This window comes from Euprymna scolopes, chromosome 2, assembly GCF_053919585.1.
Source record: "Euprymna scolopes isolate OS-2025 chromosome 2, ASM5391958v1, whole genome shotgun sequence".
NCBI lineage: Eukaryota > Metazoa > Mollusca > Cephalopoda > Sepiida > Sepiolidae > Euprymna > Euprymna scolopes.
The window spans coordinates 74801041-74815805 of NC_136483.1; the positions used below are offsets into that span (position 1 = coordinate 74801041).

A 14765-nucleotide genomic window follows, 5' to 3' on the forward strand; every position below is an offset into this window, starting at 1 on the left:
CTCTCTCTCTCTCTCTCTCCATAAACTAGAAGTGCTTCCCGTAATAAAAGTAAAGATCAGTGGGCTAGATCGAACTATTAGTGGATTTCAGATGCTTCTCATCTGTTGTGAGTGGATTATGTCAACACGAAGTACGGAAGATATCACGATTCTGCCGGCAGGTGGAAAAATACCCCTGCGTTGGCAGCGTAATTTTAACAGTGACCAACAAAAACCCACTGAAGACTGGCATACTGGTGGTAACCAGCAAACTATTGGAATGGAAGTCAAGAAGCTCGGCGACGTGCATATCGACAAAGGAGGCAAGGTACATTTTGCTGAGGCGGCTCTCGGTGAGACAATAGAGGTGGAACAACCTGATTTTTGCGCAGAATTGTACCAAGGTACAAAATGCTGGACGGTGTCATGAAAATGGTCCGGCGATCAGCTGCCAGAAAAATTATGCCACAGAGTGCCGGAGTATGACATCATTGGAAAAACTTGTACGGAATATAATAAAGAACTACAAATCTAGACTGATAAAGGGTGGTTGGTTCCTTACCCAGAAGAGGAATTGGGGATCCCGAAGTGCCTAATCCCATTATTGGAAGTCCTCCGAACAAAAGGAAAGGCTGCTGTTCAACTGTCGGGAGTTAAATAAGTACGTGGAACCATTTACGGCCCATACGGTTATATGCACCTAAAAGTTAAGAGAATGGCGGCGAGCAGGATCGAATGTATCTGTGTTAGACCTTCGCAAGGCATATCTTCAAGTACACGTGCACCAATCATCTATCAAACTGTACTATCAACGAAGATATTGTCTAACACGCATTGAGTTCGGAATCAATGTGGCACCGTCAATCATGCAAACAATTGTTGATGCTATTTTGACGAAGAGCGAGCGCATACAGCGGGCAATATCTGCATATATTGATGCTGTTTATGTGGACGAAAGTGTTGTGTGAAAGGAGAATGTTAACAGCTTCAACCTCCTCGGCAAAAGACCTGACAGGTTACAAGATGGTGCACGAGTACTTGATTTGCAGGTCTGAGCAAAGGATAACTCTCTTTATTGAAGAAGAGTGAACAAATTCTTAGACATGCCTCGCATCGTCACGTGACAAGAAATATTTTCGTTATGTAGCACGTTTGTCGAGCACCTCAACAGAAGTTTCATACTAGGCCTCGACTGGCTTAAGAAAAATGAGATGAGAATGTACTTCGATTAAGGAGCGATAAATATAGATGACGAATAGATGACGAATACATAACTTTGGAAGCTGATGCTCATATTTCAGCAATAGTTAAAACCATGAATTACTGCAATACAATAGGTGAGTGTAGCTAAAAGCAAAGGACTGCTATCTGTTATGAAAGAGAAAGAAAGAGAGAACATATTGTGTTGTGTTGTAAATAGGTGTCGGCGATCCTGCGTGCGAAACCCTTTCTTTCACCTAAAATGTTTATGCCAAAGTTATTTTTTAGAGTCTCTAAATACAATGTTTCGTTCATTTTTAAAGAAATAACAACGTTACACAATCAGTTGCAGTTTAATTTTTACTGAATAGAGATATAATTTAAGATTCGTAGAGTTAAAGGCGCTTAGACCCGATTAAAGGATGGTTCGGTCATTTTATTGGCTAAAGAGTAAATAGATAGATAGATAGATAGATAGATAGATAGATAGATAGATAGATAGATAGATGGATGGGTGGATGGATAGATGGATAGATAGATAGATTGGTTGATTTCTGAAACAATCTCATTATTTATTTCTATTGCGTTTAATTCGAGTTTTGTAATGTGAATAAAATGGTTAAATAATTTTATTGTAATTGTTTTATATCTTTTATGGTTATGATGTATTTAAATTAAATAAAAAATAGGAAGTGGATAAAACAGGAATTGTAGATAAACTAGTTAATAATCTTCATTTGTTAGCTTACGCTTTTCTGGCGGTTAAAGATTCCACCATCAGTGCGGATGACGCTCAAAATACAATTACGAATTACTCAGAAATTCTCCCCAGTCATGGCTGACAGAACGAAAGCATGCAACCGGCATAGAGTAAATAAAATGCTCCGTTCCAAATTTCCGTGCAGATTCCTTAGTTCGATGCAAAGATTCCCGAGTTCGACCAGATACATTTGAAAAGGGGTCGGAGGTTTCATAGACCGAAACAATGTGAAAGTAACACTCACGATGAGAGCAGTAGTCCGAAGAATCCAAATAATACGAGACTTCCTGTTACGAACCAGAAAATTAAATCCAGTCAACAATTTAATACGATCACGAAGTGTGAATTAGATATAAGCTGTTATCTGGGTAGCGATCGACGACGGTTCTGCAAGCAGCAACATATATTAGTAAATTTATGCTCTTATAGGCAGTCGCCAGACTGAGATCAAAGTTTAGTATCTGTTCTTTCCTTTTGAAAAGAACTTAGAATTTATCCTAGACTGAGGCAACTATAATTTTTGTCCTAAGCCAGAGTGAGCCGTTTTAGAAATTATGATTTCCTCCACATAAAAAACGACGTTATTAACTTTAACTAAACGACGTTATTAACTTTAACTAAACAACATTATTAACTTTAACTAAACAACGTTATTAACTTTAACTAAACGAAGTTATTAACTTTAACTAAACAACGTTATTAACTTTAACTAAACAACGTTATCAACTTTAACTAAACAACGTTATTAACTTTAACTAAAAACGTTATTAACTTTAACTAAACAACGTTATTAACTTTAACTAAACAACGTTATTAACTTTAACTAAACGAAGTTATTAACTTTAACTAAACAACGTTATTAACTTTAACTAAACAACGTTATCAACTTTAACTAAACAACGTTATTAACTTTAACTAAAAACGTTATTAACTTTAACTAAACAACGTTATTAACTTTAACTAAACAACGTTATTAACTTTAACTAAACAACGTTATTAACTTTAACTAAACGAAGTTATTAACTTTAACTAAACAACGTTATTAACTTTAACTAAACAACGTTATCAACTTTAACTAAACAACGTTATTAACTTTAACTAAAAACGTTATTAACTTTAACCAAACAACGTTATTAACTTTAACTAAACAACGTTATTAACTTTAACTAAACAACGTTATTAACTTTAACTAAACAACGTTATCAACTTTAACTAAACAACGTTATTAACTTTAACTAAAAACGTTATTAACTTTAACTAAACAACGTTATTAACTTTAACTAAACAACGTTATTAACTTTAACTAAACAACGTTATTAACTTTAACTAAACAACGTTATTAACTTTAACTAAACAACGTTATTAACTTTAACTAAACAACGTTATTAACTTTAACTAAACAACGTTATTAACTTTAACTAAACAACGTTATTAACTTTAACTAAACAACGTTATTAACTTTAACTAAACAACGTTATTAACTTTAACTAAAAACGTTATTAACTTTAACCAAACAACGTTATTAACTTTAACTAAAAACGTTATTAACTTTAACTAAACAACGTTATTAACTTTAACTAAACAACGTTATTAACTTTAACTAAACAACGTTATTAACTTTAACTAAAAACGTTATTAACTTTAACTCTGCTGAGAAAGTAAATAAAGACTTTTGATGGTTTTAAAGATCATTGCATGTCCAAAATTCAATCTAATTGAATAAACAAAAATACAGATATTTATGTTATACGTAATGTCATATTCTGAAAATCACGTAAAGTGATCAAGTAATTTTTAGTCGCGTGCAAGCGACTCTATAAGTCACTCTGTCGATCCGTCGGTCGGTCGGTCGGTCGGTCGGTCTGTCCTTAACATTTTTGTGCTTGACCTTTTTGTTAAGATCAAAGGTCTGTTGTTAATAGATGCTATTCTTAGCTTTTTAAGTTTCAAAGTGCAGTATCTGTTCCGGCAGATGCTGCAAGCAGGAACCGTGTGTGAGGGCAGCCTCACATATAAGACCTTGGTCAATGTAGGTCAATGTAGTTGGTCAATGTAGGGGCAACCCTTCATACCAATTGTCACTATCCAGCTCCCCTACTCTCCGGGGAGTTGGCCCCCATTTCCCCTTCACTCCTCACATATAAAAATCGGCCTTGTGCCTAATTTGCTCGGTGGGGGAGCAAATAAATACCCTTTTCCTGGCCTTTTGGTCAAAATCAAAGTGTAGTATCTGTTCTTACTACATGCTGTACTTTGTGATATAAAGTGGGGTCACTTTTCTGTATTAATTTAATGTCAAATGATCACCCACTTTACGACCAGTCAGTCTCAAAGCCATTCAAATCATTCTCCAGATCATTCAAGTTGTTTTTGAAGGATTCCAGTTATTTTTAAGCATTCAAGTCATTCTTAACGTCATTCAAGTCATCCTTAAGTTCATTAAAGACATTCTAAGTCATTTACCGCCCATTTTTCGATCATTTTAGTTTATCTTTAAGAATTTTATGTCAATCCTACATTCACGCATTCATTCATTACACGAGAGCATGCGACTAGTGGCTATCGGCCTTGTTTAACTAAGAAAATCAATTTTTATGAGGAAGCGTAAACAGTGTGTCTAATAAAGATAGATAAATAAAATCGAAATACCATGATTATAGAAACAACCTTGTAATGGTTACGATATACTATTAATCGCTAAAATCATCAAAAAATGGTTTGCTTAGGCTATAAAAAATATTAGATCAAATTACATGATATTTGGAATAGGGCAATTTCATCCCGTAACCGATATAAAGTTTTTTCTGCGTTTTTTTATTTATTTATTTTTTTTTTTATTAGATTGAATTCTGGATAAAAATTCAAAAGATGAATTAAAAGAAAGAAACCTTTTAAACAAGCTGTTAGTTGGTCAAGCTTAACATATGTAGTTTGTTACCATTGGAGTAGCGGCAGCAACCACCTAGGACCTGTCACACATTTTGGTGACGGCTCCTTTTTCGAACGCTCTAACCACTCAATCTAGAACGTGTTTGCAGTTATAGTCGAGGACAGTATCAATATTTCACAGTTGAAAACCAACATTGGTTAAGACATGTGTCTTATACAACATGTCGCCCAAGGCAGGGTGTTCGTTTTTTCTTTCCGTCTTACTTCCTAAAACACGATTGGCGCTACGCACGGCGCCTATGGTCGGCAATCTATAGCCTTTCAAAACTAGGAAACTTGTCGAAAAAGGGACGAAGCTATATCGTAGACGTTAGCACGTTGCGTTTTGGTGGATCGCTTTCTAATGACACGTGACAACCTGTCAAGCCTCGATCTCGTTTTAGTCCGTATCATGGCTGACTTGAGTTAAGATGGAAGCACTACAATCATTCATGTATTTTTTTTTTTAACTTTTTTTTCTTTTCTTTTCTTTTATTTTTTTTTGGGGGGGGAGGGGGGCTATGTAAAATTTTATGTATTTAATGGTTTGCACAAAAATTACAAGTGATACACACAGGGACACGAAAGCCGAGATATAAAGAGCTGCTGTATACTATGGGAGACCTTAAGTGAAAATATATACTCCTCATTATTTTGTGGGGTTGGTGAGTTTTATTTTATAATGTACTAGTAGAGAAGCCTCGGGGTTGCTCGGGATTAAATGAGAAAACCTATCGTTAAATTTACCTCCTCTTCATAAGGTTAGGCATAAGGTAAAATGTGAGTCTGCCAACAATTAAACAATTAGGATTCGAATTTGGAATGCTCAGATTTTCAGTTCGTGGTGTTAAATACTTAGCCACTGTCATTGCTATTTTAGTACCTTTAAAGTTTTGCATTTTTAGAATATTCAATTATTGAGGTGAGACACAAGTTTGAAGTCAGCATTAAAAGATTGGGGGAAGATCCGAGAAAAGGGACTTTAATTGAAATAAATGTCCTTATATCGTTATCCCCTCAGGATAAACACAACGATACTATGAAAGATATAAGGATTTTGGCGCCATTTTTTCTTGAATTCTGAACAACTTATTAAAATGTATCTCTCGCACTATATATATATATATATATATATATATATATATATATATATATTACAATAGAAAAATGTGAGCATGAAAAGTAATATGGTTAAGCTTAAACATGAAAAGTAAAGGACTAGTTGTTAAAACTGGAAAAGGAAAGGACAAGATATTCTAGTAAAAAATATAATAAATTTATAACTTAAAATATTGCAGCATTAAGATTGATTATATAATGTTATATATTGAATTTTAAAAAAATTCTTAATGCTGCAATATTTTAAGTTATACATTTATTACATTTTTTACTAAAATATCTTGTCCTTTTCTTTTCCAGTTTTAACAACTAGTCCTTTACTTTTCCATGTTTAAGCTTAGCCATATTACTTTTCATGCTCGCATGTTTCTATTGTAATCCATGATTTTTCCAGGCTTCCAGTAAATTCACTTGTTCTTTGTTTAATTTCGGTCTTATTTTTTGCCCCCATAAACATAACATACACATATGTAATAACAATGTACAGCACTCGTCTGCTTTCAATAAAATACCCCCAATTTACTCACTTTCATTCTTCATTCTTTCTGTTTCACTTGTCACTTCTCTTTTCGTGAGACTGATAAATTGGTAGCAACAGTAGTCGATGAAGCGACAGGGTTGCTATGAAAACCAGCCATAAAGAACGTCATTCACCTCCTTACGTTTTTTACGATTTTGAACACCAGTAAATTCATCATAACTTTTGTTTTACTGAACGAAAATTGAAAAATGTTTTCCCCAATATAGCTGAGAAGGTGATCTATTTACTGTAATAATTGTTTGAAATTTGGTTGAAAAATGAGTGAGCGATGAAGCTTTAAAGCAGTTCTAAATGACTAAAACTGCCACTTAACCATATATTCAAACACTACCGTGTTTGAATTATATATATATATATATATATATATATATATATATAAGTTTGTTTATCTGTCTGTGTGTCTGTCTGTTCGTTCGCCCGGTCCACTTTTTCTCTAAAACTATTGGGTTGATCTAGCTAAAATTGTGTATGGATCTTTATGTGTTATAAGGTGCAGTAAAATAAGCACATTAGAGATTAATAGCGATTTATAGAGACTTTTCACTAAAAGACTAAATGTTTACTCTAGAAGTTTTCTGAAAACTACTGGACTGATATGGTTGAAATTTTGCATGGACATTTATTATCAGAAGGTGCAGTGAACTAAGTATAATACACTTGTGCATTATAGTAAATGCACAATTGATAGGAATTAGTATTTAATATTATATAAATCTAAAATGAATACAAATTAACCACATCCAACCATCAATTTCGCATAAAGCACTGTTTTTAAGTGAACGGTCAATAACTTTTCCCCGTTTTTAACGAAGTAAAATGTCTGGTATTCTATATTTCATTTTTATAATTTCCAAATTATAAATAAGATAATCTAAAACATTGAATGTCCTTTTTATGGATGCGCGGCACGAACGGAGCCCGTTAGATAATATTATAACTCCTTTGATCAAATTGAATTCAAGTGTCCTGAGACATATTGTAATTGAATAATATATGTTGATATATATAGGATTATGGGGGTATATCACAGTAGGAGTAGTTTGTGAACAAACAGACCGAAGCTATAACTTTATTCTATAGACTCGTTTGTTTTCATATATGTATGCACTACACACAGACACAAGCATATATATATATATATACCGACTTATATGTAATATACTGAGGTCGTATATATATATATATATATATATATATATATATATATATATATATATATATATATATATAAACAGATGTTTCTGAGGAAAACAAAACTCGGGAAACGGATGTTTTTAAGAAAACAAAACTCTACGAGGAGAGCAAGGAGCATTCTAAAAACATTTCTATGGGTACATAATATTATAATACTTTTGAAGAACACCGAACGTAGTGTCATAATTAATGGCTGAGGGTTTAGGGTTTTTTTTCTATAGTTTAAACATAAACCAAAAAAGAAACTTTCAAAAAGAAGACCAAAATACATTTCTAAAGTATATTTCTCCTAAGCATAAATTAGATAAAAGGGATAAATAAGGGGTTGGGCTGAAAAGAAACCCTATCAAGACGTTTTTCAGTTAACCCTTTTCAAGATTAACGTTTATATATATATATATATATATATATATATATATATATATATATATATATATATATATATATATATATAAAAGTGAAAGTGTATGTGTATCTGTGTACATTTCACTACACAATTACTCTGTCAATTTTTAGTCTACAGACTCGAAATTTGATATACAGGGTACTGAGATTTGGGAAAATCTATGTGATCGGTTTTCGGCCAGAAATTTGGCGATTAAGGGGTTAAAGTTCAACGATTTGACCTTTGAGAACTCTACCAAACTTCTCCGACAATTTTGGGTCCACGCACTTCAAATTTTAGATATAGGTTCCTTGGACATGGATCTAACTTAATAATTTGATTTCAGCCCACAACAATAAATTTTAAGGGGTCGTAATAGGGGTCAAAGTTTTTAAAAAGTTGACATCTGCGGTCTCTTCCAAATTAATCAGACAATTTCTGGTCTAAATATTTGAAATTATACATAAAGGGTATTCAGAGATAGGGCAAGCTTTTTTATCAGTTTGAGGCGAAAATTTTTAGTTACCAATATATAAATTATGTATGTATGTCTGTTTGCATGTCTGCCTAAAACTTTCAACAGAGGCGACGGATTTTACCAAGATCAGTATCGTTTTAAAGTTCGACCTTTTATACGACAAATATCGAAAAATTGGCTAAAAACATTAATATCTTTCCCTTCAACTAGGCACTTTTCTACAGGGGGATCACTTTTTTCGCTGATATTTTGGAAAGTTATCCTCTCCTTTTGATTGTCTAGCCTTAATTTAAAAAAATGTCGCTTCCGGTTTGGCGGTGGTCGTAACAGCATAAACGTTAGGTTTAACCCCGTTCTTTTCCTCTTTTGCGGTACGGATTCGAGCCTGCCTTCCTACTACCACTTTTTTTTTTTTGCTCAACATACACATCCAAACACCCGGGCAACGCCGGGCGCCCATGCTAGTATATATATATATATATATATATATATATATATATATATATATATATTCGATAAACAACATACTCACTTTCTTTCTTGTGTCGATAGCGCAGTGATTTTACGGAAAACGGTTGCGTTTTGATCTCAGCTTAAATTATTTGCCGATTTAGCCACAGGCCTGTGCTGAAGTGAAACACAGTCTATGGATAACTATCTACATAATAATACGACAAAGCGTTTCATGTTCGTATGTACATTATCACCAATCACGTTAGCACCAATTATGTTATAATATGTCACAGAAAAATGTTATTTACTCTTCATTTCACTACGTGTTCTAAATCTTAAGAGAGCGTGGGAGAAACAGAGACAGAGAGAGACAGAGAGAGAGATAAAGAGAGGGAGAAAGAGAGAGAGAGAGAAAGAGGGAGGTAGAGAGAGAGAAAGAAAGGAAAACGGGGAGTTAGAGAATTAGAAAAATCTAGCTTGTTGGAGATCTTCGACGTGATGCCATAGATTGTATTGTCATCTACATAGATATAAACGCACGGCATTAGGATACGATTAGGAAGATCATAGATAAAGATTAGAACGAGGATCGGACACACCTGCATTGATATTATGAGTTTCGCACGTCTGCCCAACAACAACTAGTTTAATAGACCTATCGGAGAGAAAAATCGACATTTATGAGGACAGTTCCAGATATTCAATACCATGCAGGTTTAAGAAGCCAAACCCTATCCATATAACAAGAGCTATCGCCGTAGAAACGGAAACCCATCGATTGATTCGCAGATCCTGCGCAATATCACAGTTTGTACGTTAGCTGTGGATCTTGAAAGATGAAATCCATAGTGCTTCTCACAAAGTAGATTGTTTTTCTGTCGGTGGTTAATAACTTCTAAATTTATTACCGATTACGTGCAACATACTAATGATGCCTAGGAGACTGATCGGTTAAATTAAAGAGGACCGATCTCCAGTCATTTTTAATACCGTGAAGACAATCGAAGTTCTCTAAAGTGATGGAAAAATGTTTCATATAAGAAATAGTGGGTATCATTTTAAGTATAGAAGCAATTTCCGGTTGTAGTTTCATTAGTAATATGACTGGAATGTTGCTGGGACCAATTGCAGGATCAGCATCATTGTTTTTGAAGCTGTTAACAAATTGCTTTTTTATGGAAATTGCACAGATAACCACTTGATGCAAAGTACTACAAAGTCAAAAACTTGCCAACAATATGTGCTTAATATTATATTAAACCCAATATGTAGTAGTGTTTTCAAAAACAAAAAATATAACTTGGGTTCCATTAGCTAGAATCGAAACCAAAACATATAGTACTCAAACTTTATTTGTTACCATCTGAGGTATGGATATTAGCATTTTAAAAAATAACCGACTTCACCATATAAATGGATATTTGCACATGCGTAGAAGGTAAACAAGTTCCAATTCATTTTTCAATTTTGACTTCTTAGCAACTTTTTTTACTGGCTAAAATCAAAATCGAATTTGTTCCACAGTTCCAAACCTCCGACAAGAAAACATTTATATCGCTTAGAATTTATCTGGTAATTAGAGTCAATTTGGAGTGCAATTCACTTTGATCACAAAAGGTAGAATTTGTTGTAAAGAAATTGACGAGGTTTATATATTTTCTATTCATTTTGATTTGCTAGAATTTCCATATATATTACATCCAGACATATTCTCCAATAAAGTCTTCACGTTTTTTTTTTCGACTTTCTTATCAATCTTAAATAATCTTCTTTACATGAGTGTTAGGGGTTAAAATGCCACTTTCGTTTTTCCACTTATCTATCTATCTTATCTATATTATCTATCTATTATTACATCTACGATCTGGACCCGAGCCTTCAGTTTAACTTCAATCCTAGCACTCGGAGTCGTGGGTAATATATATATATATATATATATATATATATATATATATATATATATATATATATATAAGAGAAAGAAAAAGCTGTAAGTTGAAATTTACGATCAAAATTTATTCTTCGACTGAATACTAAAAAACAATTTACAAATTCCTTATTCCACGGAGTTTCAAAGAATGCTATTCTTCTCATCAGAGGACATAAAGAGGACAGCAAATTAATTAAATGCTGGAATTTGCGGGTTATGGCATTAAGTGAAACCGCAATTTATTATAGCCATAAATTGCCAAGAAAAACGAGTGAAAAATGTTGGATATGCAAAAAAATAAATAAATAAAAACCAACCGCGCATAATAGTTCAGCTTACATGAAGATTCTCTTAAGGTAATCCGAAAGGCGAAAATAATTATTTAAAGTGAATGAAGCCCAAAAGTTAAATCCAGTGTAATTTTATTATTCATGGTTCGGTTGGAAAGTTTTCAAAGCAGATGAAAAAAAAAAAAATAGAAATGTTTTTTTTTTCGGACAGTGCAGTAGTCCAAAGAAAAATTGATCCCCAATAAAGTGGGACTGAAAAATAAAAAGGAGCAGAAAAACAGTATATCATCTTAATTAGAAAAAAGAAAATTTTGGTTTTAAATTTCAACTTATAGTTTTAATTTTCTTTATCTTATGATAAGCACTACTCTCTATTGCGTATTGAGCTTTTTTATTCGATTGGAATTAAATTATCTATATATAAATACTGGTATTTATATTAAATTGAAGTTTACCATTGCATATATCAGGTAAACCTTGCATCATATATATATATATATATATATATATATATATATATATATATATATATGTTGTTTTCGCTTTTGCTTTAAATCCAAAAAATATGTAAAAAAATGTCTTCGCATTGTTCCCAATGAAAATAATAAGCAGATTTAACTCTTTGGTATTTAGGATAAGCCGTAGTTTTTATCTTTTAACGCAGGGACAACGTACGACTTTCCTTTTTAAATGAATTCTTGTTTTCTTGTATTTTTGTAATTAATATTAAATGAAGTAACATTTAAAGATAAATGTTGCAGGTTATTTTTATTTTTTTTAAAATATATTTTACAAAATTTGCCTTCTTTTTTCAAAGATTATTAGGGCCAGTTTGACTGCTCGACAGATCTTGATTGCTTTGCCTATTTTGCATGACGTCATTTTTCAGTTAGCAAGACTCGTCTTTCGGTGCTGGTGGCTCCACACGTATTAAGTCTTATTGAAGTGCTGAAAATCTATTCCTAAATATTATAATGGATTTTTTAATACATTTTCAAAACAATGCTTACCATTAATATGATTTTACTAATTTTTATACTCTGATGCAAAAAACGTATCTTTGCAAATCTATGAATAAGGATATATATATATATATATATATATATATATATATATATATATATATATATATATATATACATATATATATAGATGGATATAGATATATATATAGATAGAGATATAGATAGAGATAGATGGATATATATACAGATATAATGTATATTTATTATATATATATTATATTTATATTATATATATTATATTTATATTATATTTATATTATATATATATGAATTATATATATATTATATATATTATATTTACTATATATATATATTATACATATTTATTATATCTATCTATATATCTATAAAAACAGAGATGTGTGTGCCACAGACGATTTCTGATTGGTTAATCCAATAATCACATCTCCTAAAAAACAATCGTTTCTACGCTCTTACCTTTACCATAAAATATTATGGCTTTATTTATTGTCCATCTTGGAAGGGTTTAATTTTTTAATAACTTGTTATTTACAAATTAAAAAAATACGAAACTATTATGCGAAACTAAACTACACGAAATACGCGCACACACGCACACACACACGTTCACTACCGTCACGTTGTTATGGCAACCAAACCCGCTGACTTCTTTTTCTCATTTCACTCGTGGTCTTAAATTAGATTCGAATAAGTTGCCAAAAAACAAATATATAACAAATAAATGTTATCAAAGGCAAGTTATTAAAAAATTAAACCCTTCCAAGATGGACAATAAATAAAGCCATAATATTTTATGGTAAAGGTAAGAGCGTAGAAACGATTGTTTTTTAGGAGATGTGATTATTGGATTAACCAATCAGAAATCGTCTGTGGCACACACATCTCTGTTTTTATAGATATATAGATAGATATATAGTTTAATTTTTTAATAACTTGTTATTTACAAATTAAAAAAATACGAAACTATTATGCGAAACTAAACTACACGAAATACGCGCACACACGCACACACACACGTTCACTACCGTCACGTTGTTATGGCAACCAAACCCGCTGACTTCTTTTTCTCATTTCACTCGTGGTCTTAAATTAGATTCGAATAAGTTGCCAAAAAACAAATATATAACAAATAAATGTTATCAAAGGCAAATTTTTCGTGTTTTTATTCAATTTAACATGTTTAATCAGCTCGAAAAGCATACAGTGTTTACCGATGTATTGGAAAATTCAAGATGGCGGCCGATTCTCTCTTTAACACGGTAAGTTTGGAAAAAGGTGTAATAAATAAAAAACCGGTTAAAATACTGTTAAAAACTCGCTCAATATATGTTACCGTGACATAGGTTGACATATATTCGGCGGGTTTTTAATAGTATTTTGTATAGTTTTTTATTTATAACACCTTTTCCCAAACTTACGGTGTTAAAGAATGTGTGAGACGCCATCTTGAATTTTCCAACACATCGGTAAACACTGTATTCTTTTCGAGCTGAATAAACATGTTAAATTGAATAAAAACACGAAAAATATATCCAGTTTTTATCGGTTTTTTACCTTCTCTGCAGAAGTACAAAAAAAAAAAAAACAAACAAAAAAAAAACGGAAGGTACTTTTACAGAATGTTAAACTAACCCTAACCGATGTTTTATGTTTAGTTTAGGAAAAGTCAGAAGAAATAAAAGTCATTATTGCATGAAATATACGTATTTAGTTGAAGTATTGTTTATGTCAATTCTTTCGAAGAAATTTAGCAAGAATACCTGTAAACCAGGAAATCGGTAAAATGTCATCATGGATGAATACTTGTCTATTATAATTTCTACCCTTGACAAAAACTTAGCCATAACAAAAGAGATTTATTGTTCAGATTGTTTTTGAGATTGATTTCTAAAAAGATATTTTATAAATAAAATCGACTTTAAAATTAAAGACTTAAATTACAATAATTGAATTTAAACATTCTTATTTCAATATTTGGCACATAACACCTGCAAAAATGATCACAATGTCAGGATTTCATTTTATTTCAGAATCGATGGCAAATACTAATATTTAACATTAGTTTATCATTTAAGCCGATAAAAAGCCCCTTTTTTTCCGAGTCATAAAAGGATTTGGAGTTTCCTAATCAACCTTTCGGGTGCACTCTCAAAATAACTAAAGTGTTGGCTTTAAAAAAATTGGTTCATAAACAGGTTTAGTTTTAATAAAAAAAAAATTTTTTTTTAAAAATCGCTTTGGTAATTAGATATGTCGTATGGTTATCCCTAATCGCTGAATAAAACCGCTAACGAGTTGAATGATTACGACATAAAATTAAACTCAGGTTCCTGAAACGGAAACTTCGTTTGTTTTTGTTTTTTTTTCTTATCAATATATTTACATTGTTATTTTGTTTTCATTTTCAATCATTCGAACAGTTTTCTTTTTCAAGTAATCCAAGTTACAAAATTCCCACTGTTTACTATGCTAAAATCACAATGACTAATGTATACCTATTA

The 14765-nt window shown here is 31.8% G+C and overlaps 1 pseudogene; it reads left to right on the forward strand.

The window, feature by feature from the left end:
• The first annotated feature begins 4126 nt into the window (after positions 1 to 4126).
• On the forward strand, positions 4127 to 4251 carry LOC145243463 (U2 spliceosomal RNA; annotated as a pseudogene).
• The last annotated feature ends 10514 nt before the right edge of the window (positions 4252 to 14765 follow it).